At 45.9% G+C, this 26,359-nt stretch overlaps 1 protein-coding gene across 3 annotated transcripts in view; it reads left to right on the forward strand.

The window, feature by feature from the left end:
* The first annotated feature begins 18,471 nt into the window (after positions 1 to 18,471).
* The window catches only part of Ston2 (stonin 2), a 143,680-nt gene continuing 135,792 nt past the window's right edge, over positions 18,472 to 26,359 (forward strand). For all 3 annotated transcript variants that reach the window (XM_070028470.1, XM_070028452.1, XM_070028461.1), the window contains exon 1: positions 18,472 to 18,570. The gene's annotated coding sequence lies outside the window, so the exon portion shown is untranslated. The remainder of the gene's footprint in view (positions 18,571 to 26,359) is intronic.

The raw sequence follows: 26,359 nt of genomic DNA on the forward strand, positions 1-26,359 counted from the left end.
TACCAGACCACACACAGGTGGCCAATGAGGTTACAGTTTGTCTGTCATGGCTGTTTAAACCAGCCTATCACCTTGGTTTAAAATGGCATGCAAATTTAGTGGGTAAGGCGGGGTCTACCTTTTGGTGGGCAAAAGGCCCACCAAATTTACCGTAAGCACGTGCAAAAGGCAGTGTTTACCATAAACCAGTTGACAATTGGAGCCAGATTACAACCTATGGGTTTTATCAGTCAGTCTTTAACTCAACAATCAAGGGTGGGTTAGGTTGTTCAGGGGAGGGAGACCAGAAGCATTTTTTTCATTCCGGGAACTAGGCCCATCAAGTCTAAAATCCCTAAAACAAAGGCAAAGCTCAAAATGGAACCTTACCAGGTTGGGCCCCATTTCAGGGTCCACTTCATCTTGTTTGGAGGTTGTGCCAGGGACTGGATTTCGGGGCCAGGTTTATATGGGTCTTAACAAGGAAACAGAAAATAAAAATGGGTTATGGTTTCTTGGCGGGCCAAAGTGTCCTTGGCTAGGCCCACAATGGAATGTTCCACCTTGGGTGAGGAAACTTTTCAGCTAAGCCAAGGTCAGAATGGCTTGCCTGCAGGCAAGCTGGAGAGAGAGCATCCAATCCTTCAGATGCCATCTTTAGATACATAAAAAGATTGGGCCGAGAGGGGAGCAACGTGGAGTTGTAAGAACAAAGCAGGTTCCCATCAAATACTCATTGAAAGAATATTCAATCCCATATCTAAAAGTGCTAAAGAATTTTTTCCTTCTGCAAGTTGAATAGCATGTGGTAGCTGTGGTTAGCTGGCTTGGGAACATTCGTGTAAATATTTCTTGTTACTTAGTCCACGTTTCTTTTGCCTTCTTACTACCTCACACAGCATTTTGTTGAAGTTCATTTGCCTGCCAAGCAAGATTGAAAAGAATTGCTCCGAAAATCTTTGAAATATTAGGAGATTCAAGTTAAGAATTCTTGGGTTTGCAAATGAAGTTGTCATTTGAGTTTCATAGGATTCAAGATTTTTAAATGTGAACAGAAACCTCCATTTCTTGCAAACAGGTTTATTTCAAGCCGTGAAAGCACAGCTGTGGGTTTCAGAGTTTACTCACCTGGATTTCCCCACCCATCCCACCCTTTACCCTCCCCCCAATCCCCCCACCCCCACCCGGCCTTGCCCATAGTATTCTTCTCCTGGGAAAATGTCCTTAATTGGATTTTCTCCTGGGGAAATGTCATTAATTGGATTTTTTTATTGTTGTTCTAAATGACATTTCTGAAGTGCAGAAACTAATCCTGATTGTGCATGTGTGTCTGCCTGCTAGTGGGATTTGGAAGGAGCCTTCTATCTGATTTTATTTCCCTTACTGGGAAGTACAAAATTTATTATTATTGGGGCTGGGAAGGTGGCTCAGTGGTAGAGCGCTTGCCTTGAATGCCTGAGGCCCTGGGTTCGATTCCCCAGCACCACATAAGCAAAAAGAAAAAAGCCGGAAGTGGCGCTGTGGCTCAAGTGGTAGAGCGCTAGCCTTGAGCTGAAGAGCTGAGAGACAGCGCCCAGGCCCAGAGTTCAGGCCCCACAACCGGACCCAAAACAAAAACAAAAACAAAAACAAAAAAATTTATTATTATTCCAGGGCTGGGCATGTAGCTTAGTGGCAGAGTGCTTGCCTAGCATGCACAAAACCCTGGGTTCGATGCCTCAGTACCACATAAACAAAAAAAGCCAGAAGTAGAACTGTGGCTCAAGTAATAGAGTACTAGCCTTGAGCAAAAGAAGCTCAGGAACAATGCCCAGGCCCTGAGTTCAAATCCCAGGACTGGCAAAAAAAATTATTATTCCAATCTGCACATAAGCTATTTTCTGTCATATAGTATTTGGGAAATGTTCTTCAGGAACATCTTACATAATGTGTACAAATTTACTTCTTACTGGGAGTTGAGAATAGCCCGTATTTCCCTTTAGAACTAAAATATACCACAAAAGTAGAACTTGGCCATTCCCAGCTGTGAACAGCAGCCTTAATGTCTTCAAAAGCCAAGATAAAGGTAATTGAAGAAACCTTATTAACTTTGTTTGATTGATATCTGTTTCATCACTTATCCGAGACAAAAGTAATTTAACCCTCAATACCAAAATGTCTATAGAGACAGGACCTGCATGTATTAAGAGTAGTGAACACCATGACCCAGGGATGACACCCCAAAATCAACTGCAAGAAAAGAAATCCCATCCTATTAGAACTATTATCATTGTCAAAAGGGGCATGGAAATGGTGACACCATTCCAGAACAAGAGGCATCAGGACAAATGAGATGCCTAGGCGGGGAAGCTCCCCACATAGCCTCCCTGGGCTACAGTGTGGGTCTCCCATTCCCACCAGCTTCATAAATGACATGGGTAATGGCCCCGAAATGGGAAGCATGAAGGGAAAGATGGATCATCCAGGGGAAAGAGAAGTAGGCTGAATCTGGGTGGCCTCAGGCAAACTGCTCCCCACCATTCTCCCAGGCCCAGTGCCACCAAGTACACAGGAAGACCCCTGAGGTCCTACCCAGCGGGTTAGAAGTCTTAAAATGCCAGGAGTCATTTGAATTGACTTTTTCAATGAACACTAGCATTTCTGGCAGAAATGATACAGTCTTGTCCAGGCAAGGTTCCCATTTGTGTTGTACAAGATCAGTCTCAGAGTTTGTAACCCTAAGGTTTCATTAAATTCTGGACATTGTGTTGCAGGCAGTAAAAAGTAAAGTGGGTTTAAAGATGAAGTGGCTCTTGTTCTGAGTGTCAGCCTTGCCATTTGCTGGTCACATGCCACAAATAACAGGCACTAAGTGCCTTTCATATATATTGAAATCAACTACTCCATGATGTCAGTACTTTTCATGTCACTCCCCTAGAACACTAAAGAAGCAAGCTTACAGAGGCTAAGCTCCTGGGTCAAGATTGCTGGGCTAATGTTAGCCATTGTTATACCAGAGCTTGATCAGCCAGATACAAAGAAGCCACATTTGAGAGATCAAAATGAGAGTTCATTGTACAACAAGAAACAGAGAAACCACATTTTGAGAGGTCGAATTGGGAGACTTTATTAAAAAGCCAGCAACTGCGGGCGGACTAGTGTCCTAAAGAACCTGCAGCCCTGAATGCAGTTATTACAAAGCTTATAAAGGCAAAAAACCACACCAAGGTAGATGTCACCCTGTATGCGGACTAGCAAAGCACGTTCTACTGAAGCAAGCTATCTAGGGGGAAACTATCAAGGACAAACAAGGGCAAGTATTTTCTGGAGCAAAACTTTCCTGGAGCTAAACAACTCATGACATGCCTGCAATTCAAAAACTATCACCTCTATAGTGCTTAACAACCCATAACACAGCTACAGGCCAAAGAAAGTCCTATATCACCTCTAGAGTTCTTGGAAGTGGGTGAAAATTCACCATCATCTGATAGGAAGATGCCAAAAAAGATGCAATGAGGACAAGATGGTGTTACTTAGATCCAGTATCCATATTTCAGCCTAAAGGTGGTACTTAAATGCAAGGATGTCTTGGCTCTACAACCCAAGTTCTTAGCTATTACACTATGTTGTACTCTTTTATTCTTTTCTTTCTTTCTTTCTTTCTTTTTTTTTTTTTTGTTGTTGGTAGTAGAGCCTGAACTCTGGGCCTGGGATGTCCCTCAGCTCTTCAGCTTAAGGCTAGTGCTCTATCACTTGAGCCACAGTGCCACTTTCGGCTTTTTCTGCTTCTGGGGTGCTGAGGAATCGAACCTAGGGCCTCATGCATGCAAGGCAAGCACTGTACCACTGAGCCATCTTCCCAGCCCCCTATGTTGTACTCCTAATAAAACTTAAGGTAAGGTTTGAGGCTTTTATTTAATGCAGGTCTGGACACAACATTGTGGGAGCAGGAGGAGAAACAACAAAATGTGCAGCACCTGTCCCATTTTCTATTATAAGGTGAATTATCTGAGAAGTCACATTTTTGGAAGATGGAATATTGGAGTGTTTATTATACAGTGAACAGGCTGCAGGCAGCCAGTTGTTAAAAAGTCCTGCAGCTCCCAAATACACATAGCACAGCTAGGAAACAGGCTAGAGAGGAAAGAAAGAACAAAAACAATACCAACAAGCCAATTCAGCTCCAATGGAGAGCAGAATTGGGACACCATGATGACCGGAGACAAGCCAACCAGAGACAAGCCACTAGACAGGACACAGGACAGGAACATGGAGACACACTTGGCCTGGTGTAATGGCACCTGTGCTGGTCTGGGCCTAAATAGGGTCAAGTCAGGGGCAGGTCCACAGGAAATTCCCAGTCCCAGGCACTGGACTGACAGATTCAGTAACCAATCAGCCAAGTTTCAGCCCTTGCCTCCAGGGTTCCAGACACACCCATTACCTGGGAGGTGGGTGATGGGTTGGGGCATTTCCCTTCCCCAGCTTGAAGATGCCAGAGCCTACCATCTACCATGTGGCCAATATGGCACCGGCCAGACCCGACTTCTTTACTTCATTACAAGTCACCCTTATCCACACTGATAGGCTATGTTCTGTTTTTTAGCATTACTACAAAAGCATAGTTTGCAGGTAGCTAGTGCTACTTTAGCAATCTTTAAGACAAAAGAACACCTGGGAGCACATGAAGAAGGTTGGTTCATTTCTGCTTGCCAAGATCATGGTGGGTGGGGATGGCTTAAATGGCTACAGGAGTCTCAGAGCTGTAACTTCAGCTTGTTTATTTTCATTCTTTTCATTTGATATCTGCCAGATCTCAAATATTCAAGACAACTCTGCACTCCACATACCTGAGGCCTGGGCTGGGCTGTCCAAAACAGCTGGGGACGGCATCACCCGCCCTCAGGCGGCTCACAGGCTATGCAAAATACCTCTGGGCAGGCTTGCCCAGAGCCCAGTGGCTCTGCAAGGGCTCTTAGAGCTAGCAGCACCAGCAGCTTCCTCCTTCACGAACTCCTTATGGAAATCAGCAGTGCTTGACTTGTTTCCAAATAAGTCATCCATCCATAGGTCACTCATGCTATTCACTGTGGATACAGGAGGAGACGATGAGTCCCTAATGCAAGGTATATTAAGTAGGTAGAAGTTTCATTAGGTAGCTGATGAAGAGAATACCACGCACTACTCAGGCGGGAAAAGAGGCTCATTTACCAAACTTACTGCCCGGCTGTGCCTGGCAGAAAGGCATGACAGAAAAAGGGGTGACCTGTCTCCAGGCCAGGACTTACCTAGGACTGGAAGAGGTGTGGCCAGGTGGGGAAAAGGTGTGGCCACATTGGATCTGGATCTGACCTCAGGGCCTGGGACCATCCTAGGTCAGATGGGAGTCGTGACTACCTGCAGCCCAGGCTGTGACCTAGCAGGAGGGGGAGGTGACTGCTTCCAGGTGTGCTAGTTATCTAGGTAACACAGCTACTGGGTGGAAACTTAGCCAAGAGGTAGGGCAGTGTCTGCACAGGGCCTGCAGGACCCCGGGCAGACCTCACACTTAAAGACCTCCTAAATGTGGCTTTCAACTTTTCCAGACAAGCTATTTCTTTGACTTCCTCTTGTAGCAGCTTCTGGTGTTACTATTGTTGTGAGGGAAAGATTAAGTAAATGAAAGGAGAGAAAGAGGGCCGAGACCTCCACAGACTAGAACAGGCTTTAATCAGTGCTGCTGAGCAGTTGCCCTGAGCAGGGTCTGGGAAACAAGGAGTGGGGAGTAGGGGTGTGCGTTAAGGCTTTTATACATTCCAATGTAAGATCTTCTTTGGAATGTCTCTATCCTGTTCTGTTGGGGATTTATAGTGCAAACTGCCCTGTTTGGGGTTTTATGGTAGGGTATCCTTCTGACATGGACAGACCTGCACTTTCAGATAAGGATGAAGTTTTCCTGAGAATCAAGAGGGGTGCATGGGGGACACGGGGGTCAATGGGCCTTAGAAGCAACATGGAGTTATGAGAACCAAACAGATTCCCATCCATTATCAACCCAGTTTGTCTATAGATTTAGAACCAGACCTGCCAAACTCATTTTCCCCGAATACCTGAACGTGTGAAAAGACTGACCGTAGCTAATGATCTGGCCTGCCCCCCCCCCCACCCGGCCAGGTTCACTTTCTCTTCCAGTCTCTGCTCAGACTCACTGGTGCCAATCAGATGTCTCTCCCCCCCCCACCCCGCCCCACTACCCCCCAAGACACTGTATACCTCCCAGAGTTTTTCCTTTATAACTTTTTTAAAATCATTGATTACATACAGTATTCGCTTGCGCATCCTGTTGGTAAATCAAATCACAAGAGGACAGGCACCAGTCTTATTCTTGCAGTGTGTATGGAGCTTGGCATAATGCCCAATATGAGAATTAATTTGACTAGTCCTTGAGTTAGAAGATGGGCTTTCCAGAAGAAAAAACATTATAAAAGACAGTTAAAATGTCCAAGCAGCTTTGAGAGAATCCTTCCGCGTGCACATGCACTTGAAGGGCACACAGGGTTTGTATGGTGTGGCCACTTGTGAGATTTCCCAGCCCCTTTGGGCCTGATTCTTCCAATTCCAAAGTGAGCAGGAGAAATCCCTTCCAGGAACTCAAAAGAAGGAGGGGAAGCAGAGTTCTTTTGTGGCCTTTGTGCAGCCCAGAAATAATACCCCACCACCACCCACACACCTGGCTATGCTCCAGAAACGGGGACACAAGGACTCCACACTGAATTTGGCCCATCGAAGTAACAAAGCTCTTTGCAAACTGGAGAGCCGGAAGCACTGAGTACTTAAAACCACCACTGAAAAGAAACCAAGCCAACCTCTCTGCCCTCCGCGCTGTGGTGTGGCAACCCTGCTCAGTTCTGTTTGAATGCTTATTATGTCCTCGCCTTATGCCAGGAATGATGAAAACCCCGAAGGGACTAAGAATACTACCTGGAGACTGCTGTGTCCCTGTTAGGTGTATGAAAACTTCCATGGGCCACAGGCTTTTTTCATGAATACCTTTCTTCACCCAGTAAGATGATACTGTTAGGTAGCATAGGATCAAATCCTAGCATCCAGAAAGCAGAGACACAGAGGCTGGGAAAGTATGTGGTTCAGTGGTAGAGTGCTTGCCTAGCATGTACGAAGCCCTGGGTTCCATTCCTCAGTACCACATACACAGAAAAAGCCAGAAGTGGCGCTGTGGCCCAAGTGGTAGAAGGCTAGCCTTGAGCAAAAGGAGCTCAGGGACAGTACATAGGCTCTGAGTTCAATTCTCAGTATGGGAAGAAAAAAAAAAGACATAGAAGGAGCTAAGTTAAGAGCCCCACCATGACACACATTCAGAGATCTGTTTCCTCTAACTAGACCCCCCCATCCCTACTTTTCATCCCCACTTCCCCCCCAAATGCTACTAACCTATCATGAATCCATCAAGGGATTTTAATCCATTGATTAGGTCCAAGCCCTTTAGATCTAACTCACCAGAAACACCATCACAGCCCTGCCTAGAGGAGTGCTTTGCTAATTTCCCAGGCATTTCTTGTATTGTTGTGAAGTGGACTGACCCCCTTGACAAAGTCACAGACACTGACCAGTATCTTAAAGCCTGGAGTTTATTGGTTTGATCCGCAGAGGCTAACTCAATTCGAGAGTGAGCAGCCTCAAACTCAAATAGCTCAGGGTTTATAAAGGCAAAAAATGCATTCTTTTAGAGCAGATACAAGCAAGCTGGTGTACAGAAGCAGAACTTAGCAGTTATTCTGCAAGCGTGCAAGTCACAAACATTCCTGAAATATGTAAAACTATAAATACCTCTGTAACAATTTCTTGACCTAAAGCAGCGGGCAGTTCCTTGTTTTGGGGCCAGGTGTTTTGCTTTTTTGAAACTAGTAGTTACAGTAGAAGAGGCAGCCAGGGGGTAAATAGGCCTTATCCTTTCCTAAGAACTAGTTTTTCCAGTTCAATCCTGCCTTGCAAGTCTGGCCCTATTCTTAAAAATTAATAATTTTGTTCTATTTCTAATTTCACATTTTATATTCTTTTTGGTAGGTCATCACAGTTGTTGGGCTTGAACTCTGGGCCTGGGCGCTGTCCCTCAGCTCTTCAGCTCAAGCCAAGCACTCTACCACTGGAGTGAGCAACAGTACCACTTCCAGGTTTCTTTCTGGTGGTTATTTGCAGATAAGTGTCTCACAGATTTTCCAGCAAACCCAAGGCTGGCTTGGCACCATGATCCTCACGTCTCAGCCTCCTGAGTAGATATAAGCGTGACCCACTAATGCCCAGCTTTCCCAGGTATTTCTTCATCCAGACAACTTGACAATCCAGTTTAACTCCATGTGTATTTTGACCTTCAACCTTATCTCTCACTCAGAGAATGGGTTTAGGGCAGCAGTGTGATTGTCATTACCAAAGTGTCCACTAGAGGACACCAAAAGGAAAGTTTTAAAAAAGTGTTTTTTTGTTTTTTCAAACTTGTACAGGAAGATAAAATCTGAGAGGTGTGAGCTGTCCAGCTTCCCACAAGGTCATGGCAACTGCTAGAAGCATTATCTGGGCTTCTGTTCGGCACTCGTGCTGCCTTTCCTCATACTTTTAGTTTTGTTTTCTTTAAAGCACAAGTAGCAGAGGACAGATACTAACATCAGCCTGGAGTCATCTTACCTAGCCAATTGCTACGTGCAATGACAGAAGACGTGGAGATCAAGGCTTTGTCCTCTCTGTGGACAACTGTCCCAGATCTTCACAATTCTCATTTGCCAATGCTGATCCTTCCATGCTCAGGAGAAAAGAAAGAAAAAGAAATTCTGAGCAGGGGCTGGGAAGGTGGCTCAGTGGTAGAGCGCTTGCCTTGCATGCTCGAGGCCCTGGGTTCGATTCCTCAGCACCACATAAGCAAAAGAAAAAAAGCTGGAAGTGGCGCTGTGGCTCAAGTGGTAGAGCGCTAGCCTTGAGCTGAAGAGCTGAGGGACAGCGCCCAGGCCCAGAGTTCAGGCCCCACGACCGGACCAAAAAAAAAAAAAGAAAAAGAAATTCTGAGCAGGCAAAAATCCATAGATGTCATTACTGACATCAGATTTATTTTGTGTTCGTACATTATTTTTAACTGGGCAGTTAATAATATTAAGAACCAAAGTGCTCATAGGCTTAAATCAGGGGCTTTGATTCTCCTTTGAGGAGATGACAGTCTAGTTGAAGACCAGATGTATATGCAAAACCAACTCCAAGAGAACACACTAAGCACAAATATTACACAGTTGAAGCCAAACTTAAAATGAGAATACATTCCTCACTATCCTGGGGCTTGAACTCAGGGTCTGGGCACTGTCCCTGAGCCTCTTTGTGCTCAAGGCTAGTGCTCTACCATTTGAGCCACAGCACCACTTCCAGTTTTCTGGTGGTTAATAGGAGATAAGAGTCTCATGGACTTTCCTGCCCAGGCTGGCTTTGAACTGTGATCCTCAGATCTCAGCCTCCTGAATAGCTAGGATTACAGGCAAGAGCCACCGGCGCCCAGCTATTCTGGATTTTTCATAGAAGAGGCTACTGCATGAGTCACCAATTTTCCAGCCAAAAAATTCCTTTTAATTTCAAGAACCTCCATATGTATGTTTCCATATTTCTGTATAGCCCATTAAAGATTAGGAAGGACCACAAATGCCCCTTGCAAGAATCTTGATTTCCACCAGGAGGCACCAGTGCACACTTTTTTTTTTTTAAAACAATGAGTCTATCTCCATTGGATAGTACTTAGATGTGATGATTATAATTCACTTCACTTGATGACAGCTCTCTCTGCATCAGGAATGTAGGGATAGCTGACTTGGAGACATTGATAAGGTCAAAGAGACACATAGTCTCCAGTACAGAAAGTCTGGGTTTCAGCTAAGCTTCTAAGTGATGGCTGAGTGATGATGGTGAGCAGCCTCCTCCACAAGTAGCTAGATCACATGTTTTGCCCTATCAACTGTATCTCCCAGGCTTCCCTCACCCTCCTGAATGGCTTCCCTGAGTCTGTACAGATCTCTCCTCCCTGCCACTTCCCAACACACTCCCTCTTTTCTCCATCAGGAGGTAGAGAACAAGAAGCCCCAACTGTGGAGCGATAGACAGGGAATTGGGGCATGAGCTCAGGGAAGATGGGGCCACTTATTCTGAGCAGTTACTAACAATGACGAGTGTTAGGTGCTTGTTTGGAGACAAGTCGATTGAAGGTGGCCCACAATGGATTCTTCTCTATACACATCCTCCAAGTAAAATACAAATCTAGAGCTGCACTGTTCAGTAAAAGTTTACTTACTTAGTCCATGTCGTTTATTAAACTCCTGAAATGTGACTGTGCTCTTTGAACTGTGATCCTCAGATCTCAGCCTCCTGAGTAGCTAGGATTACAGGTATAAGCCACCGGCACCCGGCTAGGCCTATTTTTTTGTATGTATACATGCATGCATGCATGTATTTTTGGTAGTACTGGGGATGGAACTCAGTGTCCTATCCTTGCAAGGCAAGGATGACCTAATCAGCTCCTCAATTAATAATAGGTAGACTAATCTTAACTACACTGGTTTTAGGTTTCTCTCCTAAGGTTGCAAATGTAGCTCGATGCACAGCATGCTCAGCATGTAGAGGTCCTGGGTTCAATCCTCAGCACCACTAAAATAAAACTTTTGTGTCCTGATAGAAGATTCCATAATGTAAGTATGAAGGGTCTTCGAGGGGAAAGGACAATCCAGTAAGCCTTGGACTTCGCTGTTCCATTATTAGATCCTTGGGGCCTGTGCTGGAGGAACAGCCTCCATGGCTCCTGTGTAACAAGTACATACTTATAGCATGATGAGAAATAATAGAAACATGGCTGGGAAGGTGGCTCAGTGGTAGAGCGCTTGCCTTGCATGCATGAGGCCCTGGGTTTGATTCCTCAGCACCACATAAGCAGAAAAAGCCAGAAGTGGTTCTATGGTTCAAGTGGTAGAGCGCTAGCCTTGAGCTAAAGAGCTGAGGGACAGCACCCAGGCCCAGAGTTCAGGCCCCATGACTGACAAAATATATATATATATAAAAAATAGAAATAACCTGAACATTCAATAATGGGCACCTGAGTGCGGAATGTGACTTAGTGGTAGAGTGTTTGCCTGGCATGCATGAAGCCCTGGGTTTGATTCCTAAACACCACATAAACAGAAAGGGCTGGAAGTGGTGCTGTGGCTCAGGTTTAGGTAAGAGTGCTAGTCTTGAGCAAAAGCAAGTCAGGGATAGTGCCCAGGCCCTGAGTTCAAGCCCCAGGACTGGAAAAAAGAAAACAACCTAAAATAAGGGGCACCTACTTAATAAATACTGCTACATCCAAGGCTAGGAGAGTAGATCAGCGGAGCTTTGGTCTAGCATTCAATTTGGTCTGGATTCAATCCCCAACACAACAAGAAAAAGAGAAGTCTCCCCCTATATGGGACTGTAGAGCCAATGGAAAAGCAAGGCATTTTCTCTAAAATTCCCTAAGATAATTATGTAAGAAACAGAAAAGACTGTCCAGGCCCCTCCAGTGGCTCCTGCCTGTAATCAGGAGCTACTCAGGAAAGATCCAAAGATTGAGGTTTAAAAAGTCAGACTTACGTCCCAGACTTTGGTGGTGGTTGTTGTTCCAGTCCTGGGTCTTGAACTACCTGTCTGAGCACCGTCCCAGAGCTTTTTTGCTCAAGGCTAACATTTTACTACTTCAGCCACAGCTCCACTTCTGGCTTTGTTGGTTGGTTGGTTGGTTGGTTGGTTGGTTGGTTTGGTGCTGGTCAAACTGAGATAAGAGTCTCAGGGACTTTCTGGTCTAGGCTGGCTCTAAACCATGATCCTTAGATCTCAGCCTCCTGAGGAGCTAGTCTTACAGACATGAGCCTAGAAGCTCCTGAGTCAGGGTGCCCAGACTCTTATTACCTCCGATTAACTAGCAAAGAGCAAGAGCTGATGGTGTGGCTTAAGTGGTAGAATTTTAGCCAACGAGAACCTGATGCCCAGGGTTCAAGTTCAGATACCAGCACAAAACAAAGAAGAAAAATATATACCCCCAAAGAGATTCTAATTTCCCTACAAGAATTGATAAGGCTACATAAAAAAGATAACTAAGAATCTTAGATGGGGGAGAGGGAGGGAGGGAAGTGGGGAGAGAGACGGAATGTATAGATGTGTAGAGATACACAGAAAAAAGGTTTGGAAAGATAAGAGCTAACCTGCCTTTGGAAAGCAGATGCTCTTTGCCTTGGGGACTGGGATGTTTGTACACCATTGTGGTTTCCCAAGGGTTGAAAGAGGATGAGTGGAGCTGGAAGTCTGGGGTGATGCTGGCAGCTTCGCTTTCAGCCAGGAAACCCAGGACACAAGGTATGGCCCTGCTCCTTCCAGGGACCCTCAGTCCTGGTTTTTTTTACCCTCACCTTGCAGCAACTCCTGGACTCTTCCTCTGCTGCCCTGGAGAAGCGCACACTTGGGAAGAGGGCCTTCCAGATGGGCTTGGCCTGCGGTGGAGCCAGAGCGATGAGGTCACCCAGCACAGCTGCAAACTATTTCAAGGAAACAGGTGGTGGCTGTGGCTTCTTCCAGGCTTGGAGTTGGCTGGGAGAGGCCTCCTTCAAGGGCGTCCTGGTGCTCTAAGCTCAGCCACTGAAGCCTCTGTGGCTGGGAAAAGGAAGCCCTAAGTAATGAGGTGTCCTTGGGCATCTGCAGAAGTTCCCGCCCTCCCTGCAGGGCCATCCATCAGCAGGGGACTTTGGGAAATGCTGTGTTTGAGCTGATCATAGCTCTCTAGGACAAGCCCAGACAGCCGCAGCATTTTGAATGCTCCCAGGTGATTCCCAGGTGCAGCCCAAATTGAGAGCCGTCCTCCCTACCTGGGCAACTACAGTGGGTGGCTAGTAGAGTTCTCTGGAAGTTGGTTGGAAAGGGTTGAGCCTCAGATCCCACCACCACCCTGGAGAGTGAGAATGGGCACTCCAACAAGCTCCCTTGGCATTGGGCTCTGCATTGTGTTATAGCCTTGGGGCTCGGGAATAAATACACAGGCTCTGGGCCTTCACAGAAGAGGTCAAATGCTAGCTAAGCTCTGGGCTTCTCCAAGGTACCTTTGTGTCACCGATGTAATAAAGACAAGAAAACCTTGCCTCTTGGATTGTTGTGATGGCTAAGATTGGAGATACCGGTAGAACATTAGCATTCAGTAAATACAAAGCTCCAATATGGTTAGGATTGTTACTGTCTGTAATCCTGAAATACAACTTGCTCAGTTGGCCAGCCTCGTCATGTGAGATGTGTTGGTTATGGTTCTTATCTAGAACAGCTCTCTCCACATCATCCTACCTGCCATTGTTGAACCCCACCCCTTTCTCGCTCTCTCTCCCCAACCCCCTCTCTCAGGGCCTCAGACATGGGGAGGGGGGTCTAGCTGTATTTCAGAGTAATTTTTCTTGTTGAAGTCATGTGATGGTTCCATCATTAGGAAAAGAAAACAATAAAAGGGCGTAGGTTCTCTTACTGCTGTGGAAGCTGTAAAGGCAACATGGTTCTATGCCAGTTGGAGAAGAGAAGGGCTTGGGGTAGGGGTTTGCCAAATCCCTGCTTCCCAGGCTTTTTTTTGGTAGCAGTTCAATTCTAGAACAAGAGTCTGAGCAGCTGTGTGGAGATAGCTCTGTGAGCTCTGGGAAAGAATCCATTGATGATGGTATGTATGAGGCAACATTGATATGTCTTCAACGGTAGCACGACTGCTTCTAACGAAGGTACTTTTTAAAAAAAGTCCTCTTTATTTGTTTATCAAACATGTTCTAAGTGTCAGACATTGCACCTAATTTCATTATCAAAATCACCCATCCAGTCTAGTGTGAACCTCTCTTTTATAGGTGAGAAACAGGCTCAGAGATGTCTGGGTCTGTGGTAAATAGCTGCAGAGTGACTGAATTGTGATTCATACCGAGGTTTGTCCTGATGTTACACCCAACTCCAGCCATTCTGTCATTTGCCTTTCCACAGCCCAGGAGGAGGGCATGACCTTCAAGGCTAGAGCCCCCCCCCCTTTTTTTTCCTTTACCAGTCCTGGGTTTGAACTCAGAACCCGGGCGCTGTCCCTGAGCTTCTTTTGCTCAAGGCTAGTGCGCTATCACTTGAGCCACAGCTCCACTTGTGGCTTTTCCTGTTTATATGGAACTAAGAATCGAACCCCGGGGCTTCATGCATGCTAGGTAAGCATTCTACAATTAAGCCACATTCCTAGCCCAGGCTAGAGCCCTTTCTGAAGAGAGGGTTGTTTGCTGTTCCTTTTGTTTTCTTCCTCTTACTGCTAAGAGAGGCACCATATCTCCAAGTTATTCTGTCCATCCTTTTTTTTTTTGGGGGGGGGTCCAGTTGTGGGGCCTGAACTCTGGGCCTGGGCACTGTCCCTCAGCTCTTCAGCTCAAGGCTAGCGCTCTACCACTTGAGCCACAGCGCCACTTCCGGCTTTTTTATTTTTGCTTATGTGGTGCTGAGGAATCGAACCCAAGGCCTCATGTGTGCAAGGCAAGAACTCTACTACTGAGCCACCTTCCCAGCCCTCTGTCCATCCTTTTATCCTTAAGACAGGTGTACAATGAAATACAGGTTTGTGTTCATAAATTATAAGTGTTTAAAGTCATCTCCCTTACTTTCGTTCACTTTTCCTTCAAAAATACATCTATTGAAGATGTCAGAAAATATACAAGTGAGGGAAGAGAGAGAGAAAGACACGGGGGGCGGGGAGGGCGGGAGGGAGAGATCTCAAGGGATAGGAGTAGGAAAAAAATAAATCCTGGATGTTGAGGAAGCAGAAAAATACTTAGGAGTTTTAATGATCAACATGACATTTTAGATGGATGCTGGTAGATCATGCCTGTAATCTTAGCTACTCAGGAGGCTAAGATTTGAGGATAGTGATTCAAAGCCAGCCTGTAAGACTCTTATCTTCAATTAGTCACCTAATTAGTAGAAAGGAGAGCTGTGGCTCAAGTGGTAGAGCACTAGCCTTGAGCAAAAAGGCTCAGAGACAATGCCCTGGCCCTGTGTTCAAGCCTCTGGACCAGCACAAAACCAAACCAAAACAAAACCAACCTAAAAACATGACAGTTAAAGCCAAAGAACAGTACAAGGAAAGAAACAAGTGGAATGTACCTTTGTGCTCTTTTTAGAATTAAATTTGTTATTTATAAATTATAACTAAATGAATTGTAAATAAGTAGCCATGTGTGCCTGGAAGCTGTCATATTAAACAGCTCAGATGAAGAACATGTCTAGTATCATGGAATATTTAACTTTAGATAACACAGACCTAAGGAGTGAATCTCCACTGGGTTGGTGAAGAGGGGAGTTAAGAAAGATAAATGAACCCATTGAAGCCATAGCACAGAAAGGTTCTCCACATTTTGATACTTTTACCTACTACAGCTTGGCATTTAATTAAATTTTCTCTCATTAGTAGATCTACATTTTCAGATATATACAGTATACATTTTTAAGTCAGTGTTTTATTTAAAAAACCACTGACATATAAACCAGAACCACTATCTAATTAAGAACATGTCCACCAACACCCAAACAAACATCTCTGCCAACACCCAAACAAACATTTCCACCAACACCCAAACAAATCTCATTTCTTTTTTTTTTTTTTTTTTATAGTTTTTTTTTTATCCGGTCGTGGGGCCTGAACTCTGGGCCTGGGCGCTGTCCCTCAGCTCTTCAGCTCAAGGCTAGCACTCTACCACTTGAGCCACAGCACCACTTCCGGGTTTTTTCTTTTTGCTTATGTGGTGCTGAGGAATCGAACCCAGGGCCTCAGGCATGCAAGGCAAGCGCTCTACCACTGAGCCACCTTCCCAGCCCACAAATCTCATTTCTATTAAGCACTCACCACCATATCTCCTCTTGCCACTCCCTGAAAACCAACTACAGATTTGCCCATTTTAGATATTGAATAGGATTGGAACTATACAGTACATAACCTTGTGTGTCTGGTTTCTTGTACTTAGCATAACATTTTCAGGATTTTTAGATATGTGATTACATCATCAATACTTCACTTGTTTCTTTGTTTCTGTGGTTGAATAATATTCAGATGGCTTTACTATATTTTATTATATTTTTTAATTTGTCATCAATTGATGGATGTTTGGGTCTTTATGCTTTTCAACTATAATCAATAGTGGTACTATAAACATCACTGTGAACATCTTTGTGTGAACATAGGCATGCAGTTTTCTTGCAGGGTCTCATGCATGCAAGGCAAGCACTCTACCACTGAGCCACTCTTCCCAGCCCAGAATTTCCACTTTTAGTTGGGCTAGTACACTGATACTTCTGCCCCTTGCCTTCACTTCCCAAGGAGCTGGGATTATAGACCTGCACCATTATGTCTAGTAGAGGGTTTACACTATCAAGTAATGCATAGTCCTGTCATTGGAAAAAAAAATCATGCAACTAAATCACTAGAATGCTATTACTTTGTGCTTGGGAGAATTAGTGAAGGCCTACAGAGGAAGGTCTTGGTCTTGGTCTTGAGTGCTATGTAAGAATCACCAAAGAAGACACGTGGTGTAGGAGGCAGATTTCTAGACACAAGGCATAGAACTATGTGGTTCTTGTTTACAAGAAGATTCTGCGGTGCTTGTTGTGGGATCTAGAATCTTCTTTCATCTTCCCCTCACTTTCCATCCTTCTATTGGTCGTCCCTGGGCTGCTTAGTGGGCTGCATCTAGGATGGAGCAGTTTGACACATCATCTTGAGTCATTTCCATTCTCTGGCTGAAACAAGCCTCTCTTCCTTGGACAGAATGCTTGAGTAATCCACGCTAACTCATCACTCCGGTTGCTCACTTATTAAAAAAAAAAAGCTGTTGCTTTTTCTAAAGTGAGAAAGCAGAGTGATGAGTTAGCATGTTCATGTGCTTTTGAGGCTTGGACTGAACAAAACTCTGAACGAACTTTCTTCACATGGTTTCTACCCGGCTTATGCCCAGCCAACCTTTGGAATACAACCTTAATGTATTGTTTATCCATGAATATAAACTGGAAAAAATGGATCCAATTCCCTTCTGGGACTCAAGCCTTTCAAAGTACATGACTGACTCATAATAGGGTAGGAGCTAAGACTATTCAGTGTAGGTGAAGCTGTTTTTTTGGTGTGGGTGGTTAAGTACTTGTTTCATAGGAACTTTTTCACTCAAAGGTGAATAGGAGCGTAGAAAGAGAAAAATACCTATAGAAAAATCATATATATACACATATACATATACACACAGTGCTATTTACTTGTCTTATTGTCTATCAGGGTGCTTTTAAGGGTGACAGAAGAGAATTCTAGTAGCAGCAGATTTGAAGCATTTGCTTTTATTTCTCAGAAAAACTCTATAATCCTAGCTACTCAGGAGGCTGAGATCTGAGGGTAGGTGGAAATGTGGAGAAGGCTAAAGAATTATGGGAGAAGAGATGGAAGATGGAACAATTATAATCGCTGATACTTCCCCTCTGTTCTAGTGTGTGTCCCTCTGTACTGAGTGGACATTGTGGCATCTTCCAGATGAAAATCTTCCCATACTCAGAACTGGTGTCACTTGTCCCTATGTCTCTCAGCACAGGTGACCATCTCTCCCTGTCTCCCTGTCTCTGTCTGCCTCTGTCCTTCTCAGTGTCTGTGTCTCTCTGGCTCTGGCTCTTTGTCTTGTGCTGTTACTGGGGATAGAACTACAGCTCAAGGCTAGCACTCTACCAGTTGAGCCCAAATCTCCTCTTCCAGGATTTTGTTGGTTAACCGGAGATAAGAGTCTCACAGACTTTTCTTTTCCAGGTTGGCTTTGAAGTCCTCAGATCTCAGCCTCTTGAGTAGCTTGGATGACAGGCGTGTGCCACCAGCACCGGGCAGTGGCACAAGCTTCTTACATTTCTCTGTTGATGTGCTTAGGACCTTGGACACAGGGTGGCTTCCCCCGTACAGCGGGATGGCAGGACCACAGAGCGCGTGAAGAGTTCAGCGTACATTATTTGGCGCCTGATGTGTACCAGCGTCTGTCCTGAGCCATGTGCAGTTCTTAGAGTAAAAAGTAACAAAGCTGAAGTGCAAACGTGACATGGGAGTAACGACACCCACCCCTTGGAGGTCCCTGACTACCAAGGTGGGAGTCATTCCCCGCCACTAGTGTTTTAGCAGTGTCTGGCCGGTGCAGACCGGACGACTCCATCCATTTGGCGGCGTAAAGCTGACCAGATTCTGCTTTGGGCTTTCGAGGCAGGGCGCGCGAGGCTAGAAAACCAGACCCGGGAGGCGCCCCGCCCATCGCCCCGCCCCCACCGACTCCTCCCCGCCCTGCCTAGCATCTGTCCAATCAGAGTGCGTCTCGGGCGCGCGCCTCGGCCAATCAGGAACGGCAGGAGCAGCGCTAGGAGCCGGCGGGCGCCGAGCGAGCCCGGAGTCGGGAGCGGACCGCGGCGCTGCGGCCGTGAAGGGAGCGCGGCGAGGGCAGCGCGGCGGGTGGGGATTACCGGGCCGGAACCCGCCGGCGGTGCCCGGGAGGACCTGCCGCCCGACGCTCCGGGACCGGGCGGAGTGCGCCGCAGGTAACGGAGCCCGCCGGTCGCGGCGCGGGGCTGAGCACGCCGAGGGCGAGGGGCCCCTCAGGTGGAGTGCGGGCACCGGGGAGGGGGCCGGGCCGCGGGGTCCTAGCGCCGCGGCGCTGCTGGCGCGCATCCCCGGAGAGCAGGAGGCGCGGGGTTGGCGCCCGCCGCGCGCGCCCTGCCGGGGGAGGCGTGAGGTGCGCACGCCCCAGGTGAGCGGGGGTGAGCGCACCTGTGCCCCCCTGCACCCGCGCTGCCACCCCCGCAGCTCTGCGCCGCACTTCAGGTCCACCGGCGCCTTTCCCGGGGCCCAGCTCGCCCCCGCCGCCGCCGCCTGAGTGGGAAAGGCGACAACAGGTGTCCCTGGGGTCGGGGCTTCCTACCTCCCCCCCCACCCCCGCGTGGACGCAGATCCCCGGCCTTTGGCCTTCGGCCCCATCCTCGGGGTGTCCTGAGACAGGGACCCCCCAGCCCAGACTCTCAGGCGCGCTGCCCGCTGGACAGCGCCCAGAGGCCGCCGGGACCCAGGGCTTTTGGATGGAGTTTCCTGCGCCCGTTGCCAAGCAATTTGCTGGACACCGCCTCTCGCTGGGATGAGGAGTTGAAGACGATTCGTGTGTGTGTGTGTGTGTGTGTGTGTGTGTGTGTGTGTGTGTGTGTGTGTGTGTGTGTGTGTGTGTGTGTGTGTGTGTGTGCGCGCGCGTGCGTGCGCGTGTGCGTGTGTGTGTTCGTGTTCGTGTTCCGCCCCTACTGAAAAGAGCTGCCCGGAGGGCTGTGTGTGAATGATTAACTATGGTCTGCGCAGCTACTGGCCCCTGCCCGCTTTCCTCCACCCTCTCCCTTCTCCTTCTCTCTACCCCCCCCCCCTTTCTCTCTCACTCTCTCCTTCATCTCCTTCACACTCCCTGGGTCTCCCTCTCTTCATCTGCGAAGTGGCGATAACTTGCACGTGTTGTTTTGAGGATTATGTGAACCCCTGCCCCCCCCCCCCCAAACATCCAGCACAAGCTAGCCTGAAGTAGTCTCTATAAAGGCTGGCTCTTATTATTTATTGTGTGAAGCGGATGTTCATTTAGAGAGTAAATCAGACGTGTCCAAACTGGTCCAACAGCCATTTGGAGCTCTGAACAGCTTTCTGCACTTGAAGAGGGAAAATGCGATTAATGTTACTGATGGTATCGTTTAAAGGTAATATATCCTTTAGGGAAGAGGCGGGGGAGCCTCTCCATTGGAAGAATGATACATACATGGATTCCAACTCCTAACCAAAGCTTTGTAACTCCTAACCAAAGCTTTGTAATCCTTATATGAAAAGAATATTGTGGGGCTGGGAAGGTGACTCAGTGGTAGAGTGCTTGCCTTGCATGCATAAGGCCCTGGATTAGATTCCTCAGCACCATATAAGCAGAAAAAGCTGGACGTGGCGCTGTGGTTCGAGTGGTAGAGCGCTAGCCTTGAGCTGAAGAACTGAGGGACAGCGCCCAGGCCCAGAGTTCAGGCCCCACAAAAGAAAAAAAAATATTGTGGTACTTTACTGAATACTAATTTTTTTGTTTAGTAAGACTGAGTCAGGGTATATTTTTAGGTTTGCATACTTTCTACTCTTTAAAGTTAGAAAGGAAGAGATAAAGGAGGGGGGAGGGAGGGAAAAAAACAAACTCTACAGCCACAGAACAAAATACCAGCAGCTCATAGAAACCTAAAACTGTGTTTGCTACTCTCAGCCAGTTAACCCCATGTCTGACTTGTGCAGTCCAGTTAAATCTTTTGCTGTGGTATCATTTGTCTTTCCTCATTTAATCTGAAGAATCAAATAAACACTTGGCCCCAGTTAATTTTTGTTATTGTTGTTTGGTTTTGGGGCTTGAGCTTAGGGCCTAGGAGCTGTCCCTCAGCTCTTTCATTCAAGGTTAGCACTCTACCACTTTGAGCCAGAGCACCATTTCTAGTTTTCTGGTAATTAATTGGAGTTAAAAGAGTATCACAGAGTTTTGTTCCTGAGCTGGTTTTGAACTATGATCTTCTGATCTCAGCCTGCTGAGTAGCTAGGATTACACGTGTGAGCCATCCGTGTGTGGCTCCCAATTACTTTGAAAGAAAAAGAACACCTAAAATTTCAACATGTAGCAGACTTGATTCTATTTCTGAACCCTCTGCGCCTCGCTTCCTACTCTGTAAATAAGGTTTCCCAGGGCAATATCAGCGGGAATAGTGTGCTTGCTGTATCATGCTGCTTTACTTCTGCAGCCTGGGACCTGGGACAGGACAGGCACACTGCCCTAGTTCTCATAGAGTTTTTAGGTGCTTTAGAATAAATATACCCATTTAGAGAAAGCGACGATCTTCCCAGAGAATCAGAAGAACCCTCCCAGTTACAAATCTTGAAAGTGTCAAATTTATGTGGTGGTCCTTTCAGTTGCTGACGGAGGGGAGAGTCTGAAGGGAGGACAGAGGGGTGTGGCCTGGGGCAGATGCCCGAGTTCAGGACCAGGCTCCTACCTAGTAGGAACTTAGCAAACTTGTACAAGCTGCTTTGCTTCTCTGAACCAAAACTGTTCTGTAAGCTGTAGATACATGCTGTTATTACTATTTTATTACAATAGTAAGGAAACAGTACTCTAGCACTGTTTGGAGGGTATAGTTCTAGATCGGTAGCATCTAGAGGAGGCCCTAAAAGTGAGTGATCATTCAGTCCTGGGAAGGATAAAGGCTTGATTGAGGGTAACCCTGGAGCTAAGTGTAGGATGAATAAGTTCATTAGGCAGCCTGGGTGGGGTAGGATTGGAAGGAAGGGTAAGCAGAGAGAGAAGACATTCCATGCCAAGAGGAATGATGAGAAGTATTATCGTTGTTAGTCTAGGCCAAGTAACAAATAACTCCTACTCTCAGGGGTTGACAGCAACATGGGTTTTTTTCCCCCTCCCCACTGAGGCTGCATGTCCTGGTAGGTCTTTTGTAACTTAGCATCTCATCTGTCTGTATGTAGGTCCCACTAAGCTTAAAGAATATAGTCTCTCTCTGGGACAGTGTCATTTATGGCAAAGGGAAAGAACAAAACTATGACAAAGTCTGCTCAGAGGTGACAACTCTTCCTTCACCTTTTTTTTTTTTTAAAGTGTTGATTAAGGTCAATCACATGGCCAGGCTTGATGTCAGAGGTCTGAGGAATAAGTGTAAGCTTCCTGCAGCTAGTGAATAGATAGGAAGGTACAGAAGGAAATCAGGTCAGGGAAATGGCCAGAGGCAGATAATGGAGGACCATGGTTCTATGCCAAGGCTTGGAACTTTATCCTTGAGCAGGGCATAGCCACGGATGAGTTTAAATTGAGTTTGACGGGTCAGAGTTTCAGGCTGAGCATATATCTCTAGTAGCAATGTTGAGAGAAGACAAGTAGATGAGGTGAAAGGCAAGAGATGATGAAGGCCTGAACAAATGCAGCAGCCTTGACTCTTTTTTTACATGAGTTGAAATTCCACTAGTAGAAAATTATTCATTTGACAACTGAGTGCCTTGTCTTTTTGAGAAGTTCTCTCCTAAAACATACTCTTTCATCTTGAAGTTATCTGGTAATTCCATCTAAAGTAGTGCTTTTCATACTTTAATTTGCATAAAAATTACCTAGATAGCTTGAGAAAATGGATTTACTGTTCCCAGTCCCTCTCTAGACTTTCTGAATCAGTTATTCTAAGTTGGGGCCTGAGAACGAGCATTTCTACCTAGCACTCAGATGATGTGTATGTTGCTGGACCAGAGACCACACTTTGACAACCACTAAATGTAGTAGAAAGCAGACCTAAATGGAAGTACCCCATAGAAGGAAGAAATAGGCTGGAAGGTTCTAGCATCCTCTATGTAGCAGTATTGTGGAAGGCTCACCCTGAGCTGTTAGTCTGTAAGTGTGACTGCATCTCCAAGTTTTATATTAAATTGCAGATGCTATTTTGGTGGGGGGGGGGCGCGTCAGTCGTGGGGCTTGGACTCTGGGCTTGGGCGCTGTCCCTGCGCTCTTCAGCTCAAGGCAAATGCTCTACCACAGTGCCACTTCCGGTATTCTAGTGGTTTATTGGAGATAAGAGTCTCACAGACTTTCCTGCCTGGGCTGGCTTTGAACTGTGATCCTCAGATCTCAGCCTTCTGAGTAGCTAGGATTACAGGTGTGAGCCATCGGTGCCTGGCACAGATGCTATTCTTTTTTTTTTTTTTTTTAGGTCCAGTCGTGGGGCCTGAACTCTGGGCCTGGGCGCTGTCCCTCAGCTCTTCAGCTCAAGGCTAGTACTCTACCACTTGAGCAACAGTGCCACTTCTGGCTTTTTTTGCTTATGTGGTGCTGGGGTATCGAACCCAGGGCCTCAGGCATGCAAGGCAAGCGCTCTACCACTGAGCCACCTCCCCAGCTCCCAGATGCTATTCTTATAGTGAGAAAATGAGAAAAAAAACTCAGATTCCGAAGAGCAACAATGTCCCTTCCCTCAGTAATTCTGCCTAGCCTTTCCATCCTTCCACTGAGTACACACTCTTTCATCTTCTTCTAAATCTTTCATTCAGTCCTGTCCATTTATTTCAGCCCTGGTTCCTCATACATCTTGTCATTCCAGGCTTAATTTCTTCTAGAACTGAGCTTGCCCACTGGGTAGACACATGGCTGAATTATAGCATAGTTAGACCAAGAAATTGCTTGCCTTACTTGAGGTCAGCTTCATGAATAAAGATCTGCACTATGTGGTCATGCAAATTGCAGTCCACTCTCCCCCAGGATAAATAAGCCCCTGACAAATGAGCACCAACCCTCAAATTGTTTGGCTTGTTCTAATAGGTGGAGCAAGTCACAACAATTCCCCTGGCTCTGACTCATCACTCCTGCAGTGACAGAACTTCAAAAAAATGAACATTAAGGAGAAAACATGATACAGGAACTTAAGCACAAAGAGTTTCTTTTCCTTTTACTATATTTTTCTTAGTCATGAAAGTAAAAGACAAACTCTATATAGGATACAAATAATCAATGATATATTGACCAACAGATAGCATCCAAATGTATAAAATAATTTTATGTTTTTTGTTTTTTTTGGGTCCCGTCATGGGGGCCGAATTCTGGGCCTGGGCACTGTCCCTCAGCTCTTCAGCTCAAGGCTAGCACTCTACCTACCACTTGAGCCACAGCGCCACTTCCGGCTTATTTCTTTTTGCTTATGTGGTGCTGAGGAATCGAACCCAGGGCCTCAGGCATGCAAGGCAAGCGCTCTGCCACTGAGCCAACTTCCCAGCCCTTAAATGTATAAAATAATTTTAAAATTAGAATTATGCATTTATCTGTCTTTGGGAGGGTAAGTGGAGGGCACAGAAATGGAGGGACAAGCTGGGAGCTGGTGGCTCACACCTGTAATCCTAGCTACTCTGAAGGCTGAGATCTGAGGATCACAGATCAAAGCCAGCCTGGGAAGGAAAGTCCTTCAGACTCTTATCTCCAATTTACCACCAGAAAACCAGAAATAGCCTTGAGGCTCAAAGTAGAATAACGCTAGCCTAGAGCAAAAGAGGTCAAGGACAATGCACACCTTGAGTTTAAGCCACACAACAGGACCCCCCCCCAAAAAAAAAAAAAAAAAGAGAAAGAGAGGAACAAAAAAGTGAACAAATGCAGCAGTGGTACTCAGTGGTGAAAATGAATTATGCAACTTATGAGTGGGGACAGGAGGGAAAAATTGGGAAAGAGTGAAAGGAGTTACATTGTCCAAAAGGAAAGGTACTCTTCACCTCACTTATGTAACTAAGTCCTCTGTATATCACCGTTATAATTACAATAACTTTTATTTTTTTATTTTTATTGGGTCCAGTTGTGGAGCCTGAACTCTGGGCCTGAGCACTGTTCCTCAGCTCTTCAGCTCAAGGCTAGTGCTCTACCACTTGAGCCACAGCACCACTTCCGGCTTTTTTTCTTTTTGCTTATGTGGTGCTGAGGAATTGAACCCTGGGCCTCAGGCATGCAAGGCAAGCGCTCTACCACTGAGCCACCTTCCCAGCCCCATAATTACAATAAATTTTTAAATACGTGATGAAGTCAAAAATTAAGAGTGAAGTTAAAATATTTGTTTCAAAGTGAGATGAATGTAAAATGTTACATCCGAAAATTGTGCAAACTTGTTGAACACTGGTGTTTCAATGAACGCCTATAATCCTAGCTACTCAGGAGGCTGTGAACTGAGGATTGTGATTCACAGACCTTCCTTCCCAGGCTGGCTTCGAACCACAATCCTTAGATCTCAGCCTCCTGAGATTATAAAGTGTGAGTCACAAGCACCTGGCTCAAGTGTGTTTTTAAAATCTCTCCTGTGGTGTTGGCCCCAATACTACCATCTCTTGGTCAGCTCTAAAAGGAACTTAGACAAGTCACTCATTTTAGGTTTTTCAGAAGGTAGGATTAAAAATAAATAATCCTTTAAAGTTCTCATTCATTGTGCATACCAGCTGGCCTCCTATTGATCTTAACTTACCTGTGGTGGCCAGTGGCTTCACTGACCAGAAAACAGTGGTATCAATGTTCCTATGATGTTTAGTCCCAAAGCAAGATATGAAACTGCTTTGCCCAACGAAAGCCTTGGAACATGGTTCGGGTAAATGACATTGACTACCTTCCAACTATAAGACTAGCTGTGAGAATTCAGAGCTTAGTGCCTTGTTCCAGCCTGCATTCTTAGCGAGTTCCTAATATTTACACAAAAGAAATACTAGTGAAGCCGGGCGCTGGTGGCTCACGCCTGTAATCCTAGCTACTCAGGAGGCTGAGATCTGAGGATCGCGGTTCAAAGCCAGCCCGGGCAGGAGAGACCGTGAGACTCCTATCTCCAATAAACCACCAGAAAACCGGAAGTGGCGCTGTAGCTCAAGTGGTAGAGTGCTCGCCTTGAGCTGAAGAGCTGAGGGACAGCGCCCAGGCCCAGAGTTCAAGCCCCACGGCCGACCAAAAAAAAAAAAAGAAATACTAGTGAAATAACAGTGAAACTAACAGTAGCCAAATAATCAAAGAGGATACTAAGCACTGTGAATTCAAACAGAAAATCATTCTGAGGTTGTGCCTTGCTGGTACCTGAAAGAACAATTGTGTTGGGCCCAGATGTGGAAATAGAATTTCGCAGGTAGAAACACTGGTTTCATAGAGAAGGGGTCCTGAGTGAACTGTGGCTCTGCATGGTTGTGGTTCTGTTTCAGGTTTACTGACTACACTGTTGTGTACGGAGGAGAAGAATCAAATAGGAAAGAAGAAGGGGAATCTGAGCTAGATGACTTCTTAAAGTCCTCCTTTCTTGGTTGCCATCTCACCCTTTAATCTGAATGTTCTTACATAGGAGAGCTTGCACAACTTGTTCCCAAATGCAGATGGTGCTTTAGTAGATGATCTCTGGACTACTGATTTGACCTTCTTCACATGTTCATTTTATTAATAGGAAATCACTTTGAGTCTAAGGATGTCAAACCTCTTTATAAACACAATCTAATCCTACCATAAACTCTGTCTTCTGGCAGGCAGTTGGTCTTTCTGCACTTCTAAAATGACCTGAAAGGTCAAGGGACTTGTTTAAAGTCACAGGAGAATCTCTTGGCATTCTCGCCTCCCCTGACATTTGGTGGTGTCTAGCTTAAATTGCCTCACACATGTTCCTAAGGATGGTGATACGAGGAACTTAAGGGCTCTGTTATCTAGTTAAGTTTCTGCAGCTAGCATCATGTCTTCTCTGTAACCTCAAAAGCTCCTCATTAATTTTAAGTCTTAACCCTGGCTCTCATTGAAAGAAA

The sequence above is a fragment of the Dipodomys merriami genome, unplaced genomic scaffold, assembly GCF_024711535.1.
Source record: "Dipodomys merriami isolate MVZ:Mamm:240054 unplaced genomic scaffold, mDipMer1.0.p SCAF_1, whole genome shotgun sequence".
NCBI classification, from domain to species: domain Eukaryota; kingdom Metazoa; phylum Chordata; class Mammalia; order Rodentia; family Heteromyidae; genus Dipodomys; species Dipodomys merriami.